At 33.5% G+C, this 17,906-nt stretch overlaps 4 long non-coding RNA genes and 1 other non-coding gene across 6 annotated transcripts; all 5 read left to right on the plus strand.

Moving 5' to 3' along the window:
• The first annotated feature begins 5,512 nt into the window (after nucleotides 1-5,512).
• LOC145045391 (uncharacterized) lies at nucleotides 5,513-6,602 on the plus strand. Its single transcript, XR_013681814.1, has 3 exons — nucleotides 5,513-5,732; nucleotides 6,218-6,427; nucleotides 6,513-6,602. It is a non-coding gene; the product is annotated as an uncharacterized LOC145045391 (long non-coding RNA).
• Nucleotides 6,603-6,688: 86 nt separating this feature from the next.
• LOC144998465 (uncharacterized) lies at nucleotides 6,689-8,186 on the plus strand. Its single transcript, XR_013660338.1, has 3 exons — nucleotides 6,689-6,770; nucleotides 7,267-7,422; nucleotides 7,499-8,186. It is a non-coding gene; the product is annotated as an uncharacterized LOC144998465 (long non-coding RNA).
• A 9-nt stretch (nucleotides 8,187-8,195) lies between these two features.
• Nucleotides 8,196-8,874, plus strand: LOC144998464 (uncharacterized). Of its 2 annotated transcripts, XR_013660337.1 has the most exons (4): nucleotides 8,224-8,286; nucleotides 8,402-8,452; nucleotides 8,548-8,630; nucleotides 8,726-8,874. It is a non-coding gene; the product is annotated as an uncharacterized LOC144998464 (long non-coding RNA). The 2 variants fall into 2 exon arrangements; XR_013660336.1 differs by having other exon boundaries at nucleotides 8,196-8,452.
• A 2,937-nt stretch (nucleotides 8,875-11,811) lies between these two features.
• Nucleotides 11,812-11,883, plus strand: TRNAG-UCC (transfer RNA glycine (anticodon UCC)). Its single transcript has one exon. It is a non-coding gene; the product is annotated as a tRNA-Gly (tRNA).
• A 1,158-nt stretch (nucleotides 11,884-13,041) lies between these two features.
• Nucleotides 13,042-15,051, plus strand: LOC145046307 (uncharacterized). Its single transcript, XR_013681993.1, has 3 exons — nucleotides 13,042-13,202; nucleotides 14,697-14,823; nucleotides 14,950-15,051. It is a non-coding gene; the product is annotated as an uncharacterized LOC145046307 (long non-coding RNA).
• Nucleotides 15,052-17,906: the final 2,855 nt, after the last annotated feature.

The raw sequence follows: 17,906 nt of genomic DNA on the forward strand, positions 1-17,906 counted from the left end.
TGAATCTAAATTCACACGTTGAATCCAAAAAATATATTTAAAATTCATAATGTTAAGTTATGAATTTATATATTTTTAGCTTTTTTATCAATAAAAAATAAGCTCTAAAACTTGAAAAAAAATTAGTTCCTTGGAGAACCGATAATTATGATTCTCTATTGACATTTTCCATATATATATATATATATATATATATATATATATATATATATATATATATATATATATATATATATGTGTGTGTGTGTGTGTGTGTGTGTTATTGTGTTCTAGATAACTATTATATGCATAAATGGACAATTTTGGACCAAAAGATGAAAACAATGAATGATTACAATTTTGAGGGTATGCTATTACAATGGAATATCATGTATCATATTATCATTCAAATTTAGTTATAAGAGTATTTTAGAAAATTAACTATATTTAAAATATGAAATTTTGGATGTCAATGGATAATTAATTCGATTGATTTTAAATATCTCAGTTTTTAAATTAATTCAGTTTTAATTATAACATAATTGTTAATAATAACCGGTTATATTATTTCAAAATGATAAATTGTTAGACGTAAAGTAGTAAAGATATTTCTGATTTTATTCTTACGAAATACGGTTTCATTAAAGATATTTTTGATAATTAACATGTTTACAAATTATACAACATATACTATCAAGAATGAAATTTTCTAAAAAAGCAAGGATTTTATATGAAACGGATTTTATTCTTTAAAAATCACTAATTACATTAATTCTAAAAAAAATATGAGTAATTAGGGTTAAGAATTACGGTTATTCTTAATTATTAAATCTAAAAATGTTTTTTTTTTTTAAAAAGAAAAAAAAAACATCAAAAACATTAAAAATCGTTAACACTAATCATTCTTAAAAAAAAATATTATTGTTAAACATCATTTTATACATTTTGGTTGAATACATTCTACTAGAATACATTATTGGTCTCAGGTATTTTCTTTCTTTTTTCACATTAGTGATAGTCTCTTCAAAACCTAAACTCACAAAGAAAACATAATCAGCTTTCAAATATTACAAATTTCCAGTACATTCTAAAAGAATAAGACTATAAATTCTAATAGAATGTGTTAAATATTAAAGAATTTTAATTTATTCTAATATAATGTAATCCTCGAGTCACTTGATCCAAATAATTGACTGAATCTAATTACAAGCTAATATGTGGGAGATAGGACAATTCAAATTCAGAACCTAATTTGTAGCTAACATGAGAATATGCATAAAAAAAATTCAAATCATTCTAAGCCAGTATGAGAGAGATATGACAGTTCAAAGATTACAAAAAAAAAAAAAATTGGTCGATATATTTGTTTCAAGCATTTTAGTAAACAATTGGTGGGCAAAATCAGATGCTCAGATCTTTATACTCCATTTTATGAAACATACACTATATGTAATTAACAAATACATGAATGTGACGAAATTTACAATAAAAGAGTGTATACCTTCAAATGTTAACGTGTGACTTAACTTCAATACTTTGACGGGCTTCATTGTTGATTCCTCGGAAACCCCCTTTTTCCTTATATGTTCGACGTTCTTAATTGTTCATGGGTTGTAGACAATGGTTTAGGAAGCGATGCTAGGGCATGGATGAAGAAATCAAGGCGATGGTAATGGCGTAATGAACAAACTGATTCCAATTTTTCTTAAATAAAGGGATATGATACGAAATTAACTTTGGATATTATTTATTATATATGCAATATTATCAATTTACCCTTATATATTTAATTAATGATTTATTTTTTCATAAATTAGCATTGGTCTATACGTCCACACAATATTTGTTGAGAACATATGAACCTCTCTCTTTCTCTCTCTCTCTCTCTCTCTCTCTCTCTCTATATATATATATATATATATATATATATATATATATATATATATATATATATATATATATATATATATATATATATATATATATATATATATATATGGGGTTCACTTGAGATTAAAAAAATAGAGATCTTGAGATTCAACTTCAGCTACATATTTTTTATTTTCCACTCTAACACTCCAGCGTACCGGCAGCAGTGGGGTATGCATAATCATAAATGATTATACGACAGAGAGGTATAATCAAATATGATTATACATGTTTATACATATATGTCTAATCATAAATGATTATACATATATGTTTGTTTACAGATTGAGTAATCGCATATGATTATGACAGTTGGTGGCAGAATAGGTGGTGGTGACAGAGGTAGCGGTGGTATAAGTGACGAAGGCGATAGTGATGGGTCGGATGATATCAGAGGTGATAGTGGTGGTAGTTGTGGTGGGGGGGATGGTTACGGAGGAGAAAGGAACAGACAACACCATATAATCACTTATGATTATAACACGCATGTCACGCCGGTGCGCCAGAGGGTTAGAGCGGCAGGTATAAAATATGTTGCTGAGGTGGAATCTCAATATCTCTATTTTGTTTTTAATCTCAACGAAACCTACCACACACACCCTCTCAACATATATATATATATATATATATATATATATATATATATATATATATATATATATATATATATATATATATATATATATATATATAATAGAAAACTTTATAAATGGTCCTTGCGCTTTTCAGAAATTTAAGATATAATTGTTAAGTTTAAAAAAATTTATAGATGGTCCTAATGGTTTCAAAACTTTTAAATAATCTCTCACCCACCTACAATGACTTTTATACCCTTTTTATTTATTTTTATAATTAATTTTAATTAAACTTATTAAATAAAAACAAAAACAAAATAATTAATCCTACTTAGGCCCACATATCTCTCTCCCTCTCTCTCTCCAATTCACTTCACTATGCACCCATCTGCAACTCTTTAGTGATAGGAGAAGAAGCCCTCTTTCATCCATCTTGATTAATCCGCCAGATTTTATTGTGGCTAACTAAAACAACTATGTATAACTATTTTGTGCAAAATTTACCCCATGTAAAATTTACCCCAAAACAACTTCCATAATCACTTATCTAATGAAACCCATTTCATATTACCCATAATCACCTCTTTCTCTCCATCTTATAAACACCATCCTCTATTCCTTTAACTGACACCCTACATACCGATTCTCCCTCTACTCTTCCCTCCATCTCCATTTCCTATCTAAACTCATAACTTGTACTCACCAGAAAGTGAAACTCCAAATACTCCAGTGACTCCTTCATCAACACCACCATTCATCACCCAATTCCCGCAACTGTTGAACCCAATACACACACTCAAGCTCTTAAACCCTGAGTGACGCAAAGCAATGGATCAAGAATTCATTGCACTCATGCATAATGGAATATGGGAATTAATACCACGTGACAGCCATAATTAGATTGGTTGTAAATGGTTTTTCGAGATAAACAAAATCCAAATGTTACAATTCCAAGTATAAGGCTCGCTTGGTTGCTAAAAGGTTTTCTACAACAACATGGGAAAGACTATTTTGATACCTTTAGTCCAGTCACCAAACCTGTGACTATTCGAGTCATTATATCTTTATCTCTTTCACACAACAAGCCCTTATGCCAACTTGATGTGAATAATGCATTCCTTCACGAGACTCTCCATGGGGACGTCTTCATCACCTAACCACCGGGGTTCACTCACCCTCAATTCCCCACACATGTTTGCAAACTTTGAAAAACCCTATATGGCCTGAAATAAGCTCCACAAGCATGGTACATTGAGTTGACATCCTTCCTTTTTACTTGTGGTTTTTGAAAATCCTTAGTTGATGTACCCTTTTTTATCTATAATCATGACAATATCATGTGCCTTTTTATAGTCTATGCTGATGACATAGTACTCACAGGCAACAACAATGTATTTCTTGACCAATTCATTGGTACATTAGCTCGTTGTTTCTCCATCAAATACTTGGGTCCTCTACACCATTTTCTTGGCATTGAAGTTATTCCCACAACCAATGGTTTATTCTTAACTCAACATTGTCATATCCAAGATCTCCTAACTCAGTTTCATATGGATGGTGCTAAAGAGGTGGCTACCCCCTACCCTTCTATAGTTCTCAACTCCATGGACGGGTCACCAAGTGTTAATCACACCTTATCGAAAAGTTGGTAGGATTCCTTGCAAACTTGGCCTTCACAAGGCCCGATGTTTCCTTTGTGGTTAACCGTTTAGCCCAATTTATGCACTCTCCCTCAGAGATTCATTGGCAGGCATTACAAGGGTGCTACATTATCTAAAGGGTATAATTCACAATGGCCTTTATCTTAAAAAGGGTTTCCCTCATGATCTTAAAGCCTTCTTTGATTCTGATTGGGGAGATGTCTCAAATGGCGGTCAACCGCTTATTTACTTTATTTGGGCTCTAACATGATCTAATGGAAATTCACTGAAGCAGAATACACGACTCTAGCAAATGCAGCAGCAAAAGTTTCTTGGGGGCAAAACTTACTCACCGATCTTTGTGTCAAACAGTATGAAACCACCTATATTTATTTGTGATAACATTGAAGCTACTTATCTCTGTGCCAATCTAGTTTATCATTCTCGCCACTACTAGAAAATAGCCCTTTAATGACGCGCAAACAATGACACTCGTTGATAGAGGACGCACATTTGTGAGTGCCCTAAAAAATAATGTCAATTTTGCAAAATTTAAAAGATTTTGGACACGCATTTTTGCGTGCTTTAAAATTAGTGTTTAAAAAAAACACGGAGGACGCCTATAATAAAATGCGCGTCGTCTAAGACCGTCGTTTTATAAATTTTAATATCACGTGGGCGTTCCATCCGGGTAAAATGAAATCCCAAAAACTTAAAAACCCTGCCTTCCCTTTTTTTTCCTCCTCCGCTTTAGTTTCCCTCTTTGTAATAGCTAGGGTTTTTTTGAAGAACTTGTCCCAGCAGGGAGGGGGGTCGAAACACGATTGGGAACAGTGGGTCAAGAAGCACCGGCAGGGAGCATCGATCAAAATGAAATCAGAGCAGCAGCAGGTGGTGGTGATCGGAGATTCTCAACAAATGCAGTGGTGGTCGATGAGTGGAGATGCGATAGCAGGTTGCTGCCCTTCTCTTTTCTTTTCTGGCGATGGTAAATGAGGAGAAAGGACGACAGAGGGAAGGGAAGATTGGCACCGGTGATGGAGGGGACAACCAATCACAGCAGCGGCGACAACGAGGTGGTGGGTGGTAACGGTTGACTTGCGGTAGCGACTCTGCTGCCTTGTTTTCCTTTGTGTCTGTAGCACTCGACAGGGAAATGATGTAGAGGAGGAGGAAGATTGTCGGAGGTTGGAACGGAGTCAGCGATCTCCGGCTTCCTGTTGGGCTTTTTCCGGTGATATGGAATCTCAAACGACACAATTGTTGTCAGAATGAAGAAAGTGAGAAGCAGCAAATCGAGTGGGTGTTTGGGGACCTGCGTAACAGCAAGAGGGGAAGAAGATGGTGTGTGTGTGTGTGGGGGGGGGGGGGGGGGGGGGAGCCGGTGGAGCCCCACCTCTCCAGCACTTTCCAGCGAGACCCAGCCGGTAGATTCCCTCCTCTCTAACAGTCTTAGACGAGATCCGGCGACTCCCAAGACTTCCCAGCGGTGTCACCGACAATTCTTCGTCGTAATTAAACCCCTTGTGTCGATGCTCCGTTCTCTATCACTGGAAGCCAACGAAGTTGCCCTGCTCATCTTTCTTAACCTCTCTGTTATGGACGAAACGTATGTTTGTTTGTATTTCTTTTTTTACTTTGAAACTATGATCATGATGATGATGAGCTTCACTTTGTGTTCAATCGTTTTTTTTTTTTCTTATCGTTGCATATTTTTTCGATGATTCAGAAATATTTGGAAAAAGAAAAAGGAATCAAAGCTTTTTTGAAAGTGTGTTTTGTGGTCTCTGTTTTATCGTTGATCTTTTTTTTTCCAATTGGTTAACAGAAAAGAAAACAATTTGACTCAGTTAATTAAATTAGTGTTTGTTCTTATTGATAAAAAAAATCCATATATTGTTTCTATAAATTAAACAATATACACATGTTTTTTATTGGAAGTGTTTAGTTTTATGAGTAGTTCTGTTCATGCTTAGATAAACAATGTTCTCTTGTTCATAAGATTCCCTACTAGGATATTTCATTGGTGGTTTTAAAATTCTTGGAAGAAGTTAAAATGAATTAGAATTTGAAAAGTTTTTGTGGACTTTTCAGAACAGAGAACATCAGCAGCAGCAGAGAACAGAGAACAACAACAGCAACAGAGAACAGAGAACAACAGCAGCAGGGGTATTTTTGGAACAGAAGCTGGGAGTTGATGTTTACCCAGTGTAGTTCCAGGTATAGAGATGAATACATGGGCTATAGGAGGAGAAGTCGCAACAGAAGCAGGGACAAATATGACCGTGAAAATGATAGTTCCAGGTATAGAGATGTTTACCTCTAACTTTGAACACATGATATTAAAATATAGAGTACTTGATTTTTTTTTTGTTTGTCTGTGATATAGAAGCAACAAGCTGGTAGTAGTGGTACTAGTAATCAATCTCATATGCCAAGTTCTCGGATTAACACACAGCCATACCAAACTGCTCCATCAAATCAGGTAAACCTTCTAGAGTCTTTTCTATAGTTTTAATCATGAGAAATATTACTTATTGTGTCATGTTAACTTTGTGATCTGGTAGTTCATCGTTCAATATGTTGTTAATGGACTGAGTGGAGTTGACAAAATAGTGTTGGATTATTTGCTACTTCCAGTCAATTTGTAAGTTGTCTAGTTTGGTTTGGTTTATTTTAGTTTTATTATGTGAAATTCCAATTCTTTGTAAGTTGTTTGTATGTTTCAGATCAATTCATTACAATAGCTCTAAAACTTAATTTATTTCGGACTTTAGAGGAATCGAAGGTTTACAACAGTTAAGACATGTAGCTTAAAAATGGAAATCAAGAAAGTTTGTTTTAACATCTTCCCTAGACTGAGTTTCATCTGTTGGTTCAATAAGGAGTAATTGACCTCTTTCTTGGTTTGTCATAAGAGCTTTATAAGAAAAGTAGGCTTTTGGATAATTCGTGGAAGCTCTATTGGCATTCCTGACATCAGTTTGACAAGGAATGAACTTATGAACTATAATGTAATTGAGTTGCATTTTCTGGTTTATTACAGTCAACTAGTGCATATGTTTGAGCTATTTTATATTGTTTTGGTGACAAAATTTGCTAAGCTTACTAAAAAAAAATTTTTTTTTGTTAACTCCATATAGTGGACATGGAACCGTGCCCGAAGGTGCACTCATTTCAGCTAAGGAAAGAGTATCCTTTTTCCCACCCTTATGATATTTTACTGACTTTTATGTTGATTATGGTCTTTCTTTAGAAGAAATTGCTATGCAATTTGGCCTTTCTTTAGACAAGATTCGGTAATCCTCTGTTTCTTTTATATGTGTAATGATGATGATTAAAGAATATATTTTGATGGTTTTGAAATTTTAATAGGGAGGCGATTGAAGGGATGGTAATTGAGGGGCTGATTTACTCATCGATTGATGAAAATCACTTCAAGTCCACTGGCAATATGTGATTCCGATTCCGAGACTGTTTTCAAGTATGGAATAGGTTGATAGTTTTGGTTCCTAACGTTTCCCTGTGTTTCTTGTTTGCTCTTTTTGAACCATGATGCTAGTTAAACTTAGTTTATCTGGATTTGCTTTTACCAGTAAGATACTTGCTTTCAAGAGTTCACTTTTATTATCCTCAAATGATCCACCCTTTTATTGGCCTTTGGAGAGTAAATAGTTGATGATATAGATGTAATTCTAAAGATGAATCTCTATCTCTTTATCGTGTTTTAAACGTTTAATGTCAATTAATACTTAATGATCTATCATTTTGAGAATTGGTTGGCTGGGGATTAATTGACATCTCTCAGCTATGAAGTCGCTGGCAATCTCTGTGAAATTAAAGGGTAATACTGTAATTGTTGAATTATCTCTTGTTCTTTTCATAATCAGTTGTTTTTTGTTTTGTGTAGCTTTTGTTGGGGGACTACCATCATATGCTTCATGGATGGTTCTCTCGGTAACAAGAATTAGTTAGAAACAAGTGAGTTGCTAGAAGAACTTATACTTCTCATTTCATTTTCATATCGATAATCTGTGGATGAATTGTGTAAATATAAATATAAAACATAATAAAGTTGAATTTCTTCACATTTTGATTGGAATTTTTCCAAGTTTAGATGTATACTATATTTAGAGAGAGCTTGGAAAATCATCTTTTCAGAAGTAAGTTTTCGCCATTTTTTTCCCATTTGGGAACTTTTCGAAATTGTGCACGTATTTTACCAGCTACTCTTCACCATGGAAAATTTCCAATTTTGTTGTTTGTAACTGTATGCAGGTTGTTGCTTGTCCATGTGCATTGGGTTTAGCAACACCAACTGTTGTGCTGGTAAACCCATTTTTCCAATATATTTCCTTTCTTTTTAAAAAAAAATCGTTTAGCAAAAGCAAAAGAGTTGTTTTTAGTTTATTTGTTACTGATAGGTTGTTGCAGAGGGAAGAGCTATATACAATAACAAAAAGCAGTTCATTAGATTGGTGGTTAGGGATTAATTTGTATTCCTTAGGTATGGATGTCAAAAAAATTATCTTAACATTATCCTAACATTTATTCTTATTACAATTTAAAAAAATATTGAATCTATGTTGTTTTTGTTGTTAGGTTGATAGAGAATTGCAGCCATGGATTGCTAAAGATGATGATGTTGGTTGTTAGGTTGAGAGAGAATTGCAGCCATGGATTTCAATTGTATGTATCTCATGTGAAGCCCGCTTTTGTTAGAACTATTAATCTCAGGGATTTCAAGTTTTTCATATTTCTTGTATGTAATTAGTTTGTAAATTTTTGTTACAACTTCTATTGCTTTGTTTTATCTTTCCATTGAACGATTATTTGTATGATATTAAATTTTATGTAATGGATTGTATTTTTTGTATATAATATTTTATTTTATTTTATGAGACATGAAATGCAAATTTAATTTAAAAATTAGTAAATTTATAAATAACTTTAAAAAAAGAAAAAGAAAATTACGATACGCAAAAATGTGTGTCATCTTCATTTATGACATGGCCTTTCTTGACAACACCTTTAATAATACGCATTGCGTGTCGTAAATGCGCGGCGTCTCTCGTTATGACAGGGCCTTCCTTGACGCGCATTTGCGCGTCGTCTAAGCGTTTTACGATGCGCAATGAGCGTCGTAAAAGGCCTTTTTTCTAGTAGTGCGCATTAAACATTTAGCCTTGTACTACCATTTTGTATGGGAAAAAGTTGTTGATGGTTCCTTGAAAGTTCTTCACGTAAACTCTACTGATCAACTTGCAGATGCGCTCACCAAACCGTTCAGTTGCAACCCATTTCTTCATCTACGTTACAAGCTTGGAGTCTCTGATGGATCATTCATCTTGCGGGGGCGTATTAAGTATCAAGGTTAAATAAATCTAATATTTAATTGCTATGTATAGATCCTATATTGTTGTTAAGTCATATAGAGTTGTAAATAATTACCTAACGTAGCTCCCGAATAGTCTTATCTCCATGTGTACAACTTGACTATACTGCAAATTTGGTCCTTGTGGTTTGCGAAAACCTTTAGATGGGGTCCAAAAAGTTTCCAGCTTGCACCGAAGGTCCAAAATCAAGGTTTTCCATTGTTTTTAGTCCAAAAAAAACTTGAAAAGTCAATTTTACCCTTTTTCATTTCTTTTTTCTATTTTCTTTGTTTATTTTGGTATTTAACTAATTAAAAATAGAAAATAAAATAAACCCCACAACCCCTCCCTCCTCCTCCTCCTCCTCCTCTCTCTCTCTCTCTCTCACATAGACACACACATAAATATAAATACAGATCGTCTTCATAGACATACACACACAGAAGGGACCAATCTTACAGCAGCCTTTGTTGCTTCATTTTTCTCCTTTCTCCTGATTTGTACCGTTAAGCTTCTGCCAGCCTTACCTTCTCCGCCAAGAGAACACCTCCGACCATTGAAGCGTCTCCGACAGTAGCACCTCCAACAAAATTAGATCTACCCGTGATCTCATTGTTGTTTCCCCCCTCAATTGTTTCTGACATATTTCACGTAGTCCACATCAAAATCTTCAAGCCACCCGGTGATGGCTATGCAAGTTGTGCTGATATCGATCTCCATACCAAATGGATCTGAAGATGATAAGTCGATTATGTATGTAGAAATTGGGTCTGTGAAAGTGGTGTTAATATAGGTCTCCATATCAAACCATAAACCATCTCTTACCCGATTAATCACTTCTAAAATCCTTAAGGGTTTCTGTCAACAAACAGGGTATTAATGGTCGGAGAACAAAAGCCCCTTGCTACAATCGTGATCCCGGGGGTGATATGCGTTCAATCCCAAGGCCTTTGAGAATAATTGGAAAAGCATACCTCATATTTCATCACTTTATTTGATTACTCGATTTGAATTTCTCTTAAACCTCCAACAATTGCATCACTTATTTTTGTGCGATGTTTATGGTGATTGGCAGAAGATGAGAGGGATTTGGCGGATTCCAGCATCAACGAGGTCCTTCACACCAATTTTTGTTTGGTCGAAAACTTTGAGCTTCTATGGTCGATCTAGCTTGAGACTATTGAAGTAATGGTGGCAGCCATTTTTATGAAGACGATATGTATATATATTTGTGTGTGTATCTATGTGTGTGTGTGTGAGAGAGAGAGAGAGGGGGGAGGAAGAGGTTGTGGGGTTTATTTTATTTTCTCTTTTTAATTATTTAAATACCAAAATAAATAAAGAAATAGAAAAAAGAAATGTAAAAGGGTAAAATCGACTTTTCAAGTTTTTTTGGACTAAAAACAATGAAAAACCTTGATTTTGGACTTGTGGTGCAAGCTGGAAACTTTTTGGACCCCATCCAAAAAAATTTGCAAACCACAAGGATCAAATTTATAGTTTTGTCTAGTTTTTTGCCTATCGAGTTGTTTTAGACCAAATAAAGAGGATAAGGTATTCACTTCCTGGTCTTCTTAATTATTTATTTATTTATAGGAAAAATGACACATTAGCCGATACATTTGTTCATTCGGTCCCTTAATTTATTTGCGTGCTTTTTGAGGGAATAAAATTGTTTTTGTCGAGTCTAATTGGTCATTTTTTTACAAAACGAAAGGGTAACCTGGTTCACTAAAAGCAATGTTCAACCGGATCGGTTGAACACCTTAAAAACCAAAAAAAAAAAAAAAAAAAAAGTCGGCCTAATTGATCCTATAGTTGGATTTTTTGCAAAAATAAATACTTACTTAATGTTTGGGTCTTTTTTCTTTTTAAATAGTTCATTCGAAACACTTATTTTCTACGACCATTAACGTGGGAGTTGTGTTATTTTTTATTTTCTCTGTAACTATTTGTGTTGCAAATTTAAATATAAATCTTCCACTATTTCTTTTATTTTTTGTGTTCTAATTTATCAAATATTATACGGTAAGCTATTAAAAAATTGTAAGACGTATCTTATTTTTTTCATATATAACTTGTAATACGATCTATAAAACTAGGTGGTGGACCCCCCCCCCCCCCCTTCACCATTCTTTGCTCTTGAATAAGAGTGTTAAAATGAAAAAATTTCAATTTATATCAGTCAATGTATGTTCAAGACAATCAGGAAAAATCATTTTCATTCGTAACTAACCATACAACAATAGGAAATAGGAACATGCCATATCCTTTATTGATATAATATTGATAGACATTCTTAAAAAGCATCCAGCGTTTGTAGTCCAACGGTTAGGATAATTGCCTTCCAAGCAATAGACCCGGGTTCGACTCCCGGCAAACGCAATCTTTGTTTTTTCTATTTTTTAATGTTTCACCTAATAAATCTCAAAATAAACCGCTAAAAATTCAATTTCAACCTTCTCGTTTGCCGCGTTAATTTTGTTTTTCATCTCCCTCGAAAATCATGTTCCCTTACTGCCTTTCAATTGAAATCAAACTTTCTTCAAACTTTCTTCAGAATGTTCCCTTACGAGTATGTTTTAAAATATTTTGAAAATATCTAAAATGATGGATTCGTTCTTGGTATCTTCTTTATTCAAAAAAAATTATTAATTTTTCTTATTAAAATAAATAAAAAGAAAAAAGAAAAGAAAATGTAAACATCACTTCCCCTTTATTTGCCTTTTTGTTTTTGTAAACACCCCCTTTATCACTTAACACCACATTAGCGGTCAAGCACAACCACCATGCCGCCGATAGAAAGGAGATGAAGAAACGGAGTTGGAACTATAGAGATGAAGAGGAAGTGATGTCTACAAGGTACATTTTCCTTGATGGTTTCATGTTTACGTTTGAGCAAATAGTGGAAGATGAGATAATGATGGTGGAAAAGGAGACGGTGAACAAGAAGGGGGGGGAGATTTCCTAACATATTTAGTATTATATTATTTACAAATGCTATATATACATATATATATATATATATATATATATATATATATATATATATATATATATATATATATAAACCATATACTAAAAATGTACTTTTACACTAAAAGTTATACTATATTGTTCTAATCCCATACTAAACCTAACATATATATATATATATATATATATATATATATATATATATATATATATATATATATATATATATATATATATGTTAGGTTTAGTATGGGATTAGAACAATATAGTATAACTTTTAGTGTAAAAGTACATTTTTAGTATATGGTTAGAGATGACCTAACAATAAATGTAGAGTTACATTTTTAGAAAGTTATAAAAAAAAAATTCTAAAAGACATGTGGAACAAGTTTGTAATAAAAAATAAAAAATGGGTCAAATGTAAAAAGAAAAAATAAGGGACCAATTTCATAATAAAGAATAAAAAGTTGGATTATAACAGTAAAAATCAAAAGTTAATTTTGGAAAGGTTACAAAAAGAACCGTTAGAACTGGCAAGTTGAAAGGGTTAGGTCGGTTTATTGGCGCTTAATATAAACCTTCTTCGCTCATCCTGGTGGTGGTGGCTGCTCTCCAAACTCCGCCGGAGACTCATCCGGATCTCTATAACTCCGCTCCTCTTAGACCCAAGCACCCCATCCTTTGCACGACACTGACAACCATGTCTACAATCCAAATAAATTATCAAGGTCTCTGTAAGTTTTCATTCTTATCATTTTTCTCTTCTACCTTTTACTTTAGTTCTCTTAGGGTTTTCTCTAATTTCAGATGGTTAAATTTCCTCTTTATGTATGGATAAGATAAAATCGAAGACTAGTTGCTGCTTTTTTAATTCTCTTTTTTTCTGACTGCCTCTTTTTTTTATTTTTTTTTTCTGTAAAATCTGATTTTCAAACTTCACAAGCTGTATTGCAACATTAAAACAAAAGGAAACTAATGTTTTTCTGTCGTTTTTTTGGGGGTTTCTTCTCTATCTTTTATTGGGTTTTTTGTTTTTTCTGTAAAATCCTGATTAAGCGTTTCTCATAGGCTTATTTCAAAATGTGTTTCCTTGGTTTGTTGATCATTTGATAATGTTTTTTGTGTTTGGATCGAAGACTCCATCACCTAGTTTTTATTCTATTTCTTATTTCTCTTCCACTGATTTGCATTTAACTAATAATATGATAACTCTGGTCAAAATCTTGGATCTGGTCATGGGTTGAATGTGTTGATAACTCTCTTGCTATGGTGTTCAGCTGCCCTTAATTTGGGATGCGCCTCTATAAGATCATTAACAAGCCAAAGAAACAATAATACTAGAAGCTATCTAAGCCTAAGAACCCAAGATTTTGGTCCAACTGTTCAACCTCCAACTGTTTGATGAAATGCTGGGAAATTAGTTGAAACATAGATTTCAAATTCGAACCAGAAACTTGGTTAGGTTAAACATGCAGATAAGGAGAAGCTGAAAGAAGTTGATCAAAATGGTAAATTAATTCTTTGGTAGCAATTAACAAATTTAAACAGTACAAAATGCAACTGTAAAATTTTAACTAGACAATAGTACAATTCCTTTATGATATTTGGCATGCCATAAAATATTAAATATATTAAAATGAAACAAATGTCATAGGAACCAACATCATTTTATTCCGTTGCTTTAAAGTGCAAAGAAAATAAGAATTCTATCAGATTTGTTCTTGAATCTTTACTTTAAGTCCTTACAACATCTGATGGATTTGATATTTAGCAAAACCTTTTTTTTTCTTTTTCATCAAGATTTTATGGATTTATGTCTATATATCTATGATTGACCTGATAAAAAATGCTTTCATTTAGCAAAGAATTCAATCTAAAGAGGAAGGGAAATGTTTAAATTTTATACCCATTTTAAAGTTTTTTTAAACCTAATTTTACTGTGTGAAAGTTACACATTTATACATTGCAACAGGGATCCTGTATTGGAATTGTTGATCATGCATATTCATACATCTGACTCCCTCTTTATGATGATACTCTTGCTTTGTCCCCCATTATATTGTCAAAGTTTTCTTAGAACTATTTTTTATTAGAGGTTTCTGTTGTGTTTTTAAAGGTGTATTTATAATGTTGGTATTACTGTTACATATATTTATTTTTAAAGATGCAAAGTTGATTAGAAGTATTTGTTTTCATTTTCTAATAGCAATAGCAAATATCAGATTCAGATGTATGAGAAAAGAATTATGGAGTTGGTTTTACAAGTGGAGGATGAACATGCATGGAGTGTTGGTTTGGAAGAAAACGTGATTTCATTAAAGAAAACTTCAAGTTAGTTGGCTTGCTTAGGTGAAAACAGATAGAAATATCACATTTAGAAAACCTCTTTCAAAATTAGAAGCTATGTTTTTTTTTTTTTTTTTTGTCTTCTCGAAAAACAAACAGTCTTTTATTTATATTAATTTTGTATAACAGTCGCTGATTATTTGAAGATGAGATTGAAGGCATCTGACACTTAAATTGAGACGTTGGAATTCAGTTGTTATTAATCCAGGTATGTTCTTTCTACTAAACATCTAATATCATTTGTTGTTTGTTCTAAATTCTTGTTGTGTGTATTATTAGTTTACATTGATTAGCATTTGAAACCACAAACTGGGCCAAATGCAATAAATAGCTGAACACTGCTATGAACCTGACTACAAGAACATCTGATTAAATTACAAGAAAATCCTAATGATTGGTAGTCTTCCCCAAGGAATCAATTTTTTTATTTTTTTTTTGAAAGAGCCAAAGCTCAGCAAACTTTATTAATATAAGAATAAAAGAATACAACCCAACCAAACCAAAATCAAAACACATAACCAATAGTTCTCCAACCTATCCATAACCAACTACCGTAACCATTTTTTAACCAAAAAATAATCCCCAATGCTACCCCACATGACCATACTAACCCTAAGACTAGTCCACGAACTTATTTGAAGTCGGAAAAAAGGTAACTTCAACCCCTTGCAGCACCATAGCCACCAAATACCATCAAAACCAATGCAAGGGGCAAGGCCCTTAAAAAAAACCCACAGTCCAGTAGACTAATCTTAAGAACCAACCCATCAACCCACAAATTATTAACAAACTACCAAATAAACCAAAATTAAAATAAACACCACTAAACAACCAAATAACCCTATGAATTAAGAAAATGCAAAAGTTCTCGATCCAAAATCTTCTTCTGTCCTTCCAGTCTTCAGACCACATCCATTCGCTTTTCATCCTATCCATCTGAATAATTAGCCATCTGCTCCCTTTAATGATCACCATCTGCTTGACGTTGACCCAACAACTAATCTGCCAGCCAACAGCCCTCCTCCAATTCTCCAAGTTGTCCAAACAGATCAACGGCCTATGCTTAGCAATAGACCTGTACATCAAATAAATCCAAAAACAGACAAACCAAAAACAGAACACATTAAGTTTCAGGCTAGACACGGCATCAATCACGTGTCTAGGGAACCCTATTTGAATAATCTCACTAATGATCATATCCAGACAGTAATTCCCTGCGGTACAAATCACTATATTAGAAAGCAAGCTTGCTAATAAGCAACAAAATCCGTCAATTCCTTTGGATATATAACTGCCATCCATATTAATCCTCCAAAAACCAGTCCAAAAAATCCATGGAACCAGTCTCACTACCTCCCAAAACCTAAACCAATCAACAACCCCCATACTACTATTGATTGCCATTATTTTCATTTCCCTTATTTCTCCTATCCACTCCATTAATTCCCCAATCCTTACACACTTCCATATTCACCATATTATCCTGAACATTCATCCCCAATATTTTAAACTTAATCTCCTTCTCAATACAGTAGATCACATCATGCCAAGGTCTTCTCACAGCTCTAAAATGCCTAGCATTTCTTTCAAACCATAAATGGGGCACACATCCAGCCAGCACTAGTTTCCTTATCACAGAACCTATAGAATTCCCTTTAGCAAACCCGCAAAACTTACTTATTAAGTCATTCCAACTTTCATAATGAGACCAGAACCTGATCTTATTACAAAAATGGTTCCAGACTTGTTTGGGATAATCACATCTAAAAAATAAGTGATCATGGGAATCAATCTCATTAAGGCAAAAAGGACAAAGAAGATTACCTTTGGATTCCCAACCTTTAACTCGATGTTGGGTTTTCGATTTCCCCAAAATAGCCATCCAAAGAATAAAAGAATTTCTTGGAATGTTGTTATTAAACCACACAGTTTTATACCAAGGAACTTTTGTTCCAAAAAAATTCAAGTCATTCCAAACCTACTTACAAGAGAAACATTGGCTAACTCCATTCTTATCTCTCCAAATGATACCATCAGCTCTATTCCCACCGCACTTAAACATAGGACCATCCCTTAACCCTGGATAAAGTTCCAGCCAATCATTTGGCCAACAGTAATTACCATTCACTAAAATATCCCCAACTTTAGATTTGTCATTAAACCCCTTACTGATCCATTCCCTTCTAGGAATCAACATACTAATAATTCCTATGGGGTGCCACCAATCATGCCAAAGGGAAGTATTTTCACCATTTCCAATACTTGAAGACCAGAACAGTTAATATCCTCAACTTCTATCAAATTAATACAATCCAAAAAATCAGAAACACCTACAGGGACTTTGGATGAACTCATAGAGCATTCCGAGAGCTTCATAGCAACATTAAAATCACCTAATAAAGCCCAGGCTTTATCATCAACAACAATTCTATGTTTACCCAAATTCTCCCATAAAATCCTTCTTTCAATATATTGAGAAGCAGCATAAACAAAAGAGATATAAAACTCACAATTTGTTTCCAAGAATCTTATAAGGCAATGCATGACCTGATAAGAATGAGATAATCAGATAACACCATCACATCAAAAACGTTAGTATTCCAACCAACAATTATTCTAGCTCCAGAATTGCATGAAGAATTATTAGAAACCCATTCCCAATTCCCAAATACCTTAGAACACACTCTAACCAACTTTTTATCTTTCACACGAGATTCCAAAATAGCACATAAACCAAGATTATTCCCCTTATTAATCACCTCAATCACCTCAGTTTGCTTAATACTTTTATTCAAACCCCTAATATTCCAAGCACCTATATTCATCATTGGATATTAGTAACATTTTTGGCATTAACCTCCTCAAATGCCTGAGATACAACACTTACATTCTTATTCCCAACCCCACTATTCAACCCCCTATTCTGAATAGTGACATCAATGTTCTGTTCAGAACCACTGCCCAATATATCAATATTACTTCCGTATACAGAATCACCACTTTTAACCTTACCAATATCAGGAGGTCTAGGAGTACCAGAATTACCCTGCCCATCATTCACAGCATCCTCCTCCATTCTTTCTATG

This window comes from Lactuca saligna, chromosome 5, assembly GCF_052625555.1.
Source record: "Lactuca saligna cultivar CGN05327 chromosome 5, ASM5262555v1, whole genome shotgun sequence".
NCBI classification, from domain to species: domain Eukaryota; kingdom Viridiplantae; phylum Streptophyta; class Magnoliopsida; order Asterales; family Asteraceae; genus Lactuca; species Lactuca saligna.